This window comes from Camelus dromedarius, chromosome 5, assembly GCF_036321535.1.
Source record: "Camelus dromedarius isolate mCamDro1 chromosome 5, mCamDro1.pat, whole genome shotgun sequence".
In the NCBI taxonomy this organism is placed as follows: Eukaryota; Metazoa; Chordata; class Mammalia; order Artiodactyla; family Camelidae; genus Camelus; species Camelus dromedarius.
In genome coordinates this window covers 79,617,706-79,618,485 of record NC_087440.1, presented here as the reverse complement: position 1 = coordinate 79,618,485, position 780 = coordinate 79,617,706, and the positions used below count along the sequence as shown (strand labels likewise).

Here is a 780-nt window from a genome sequence, read left to right as displayed (position 1 = left end):
AAGCCATCCAGCCTAGGGAGTTCTGTGATGGCAGCCCAAGTTGACCAAGGCAGTCGTCCAGATTAAATTCTTTGTGGGCAAGGATTTGTTCTCTATAAAGATGTTCACATAGTTAAAATATTAAGTACTTCTTTGGTCCTTGAGATAGTAGTAGCCCCCCCCCCACACACACAGACACACACAGACACACACAGACACACACACACACACACACACACACACACACACACAAAATCAAACTGAAAGATTTTCAATTAGTTTTAATAAAATTGTTGTATTTTAATAATTAAATTGGGTTAATTGGATTTGATCACTTGGCTTGGTGTCCTGATGAAAAGATGCCTTCTTTCCTCTTTTTTCAGAGGAGAGCATGAATGTAGTCCCCCAGTACCACAAATTATGCAGCTGAGTTTTCCACATTTGGGGACATCACAGGGGTCAGCACATCGGGAGTGCAACGGATAAGCCTCGCCCTGGGAAAACCACCTTCGTAATCATTGTGGCTCCCCTGCCGGGTGACCATGAGATGCCTTCTTTTTAAGGCAATAACAGCTGAAGTGTATATCCTTATGTAGAAGTGTAACCCAAGAAATTGAAAGGCCTATAACTTCTTAAGATTTAAATGTAAACAATATGTATTTGTGAGAATCAATTACAGGTATAAAAGAGAAACATTTTTTTTTATCCCAAAAGTTACCATTTTTTTAAATTTTGAAGTTGTGAGCCTCTGAGGAAGGATACCACTAAAAGATTAGGTCTGCCCTGACTGTTCACTAAATC

The 780-nt window shown here is 39.7% G+C and overlaps 1 non-coding gene across 1 annotated transcript; it reads right to left on the bottom strand.

Annotated features, from left to right (window-relative positions):
* Positions 1-359: 359 nt before the first annotated feature.
* Positions 360-523, bottom strand: LOC135321419 (U1 spliceosomal RNA). Its single transcript, XR_010381164.1, has one exon. It is a non-coding gene; the product is annotated as a U1 spliceosomal RNA (small nuclear RNA).
* Positions 524-780: the final 257 nt, after the last annotated feature.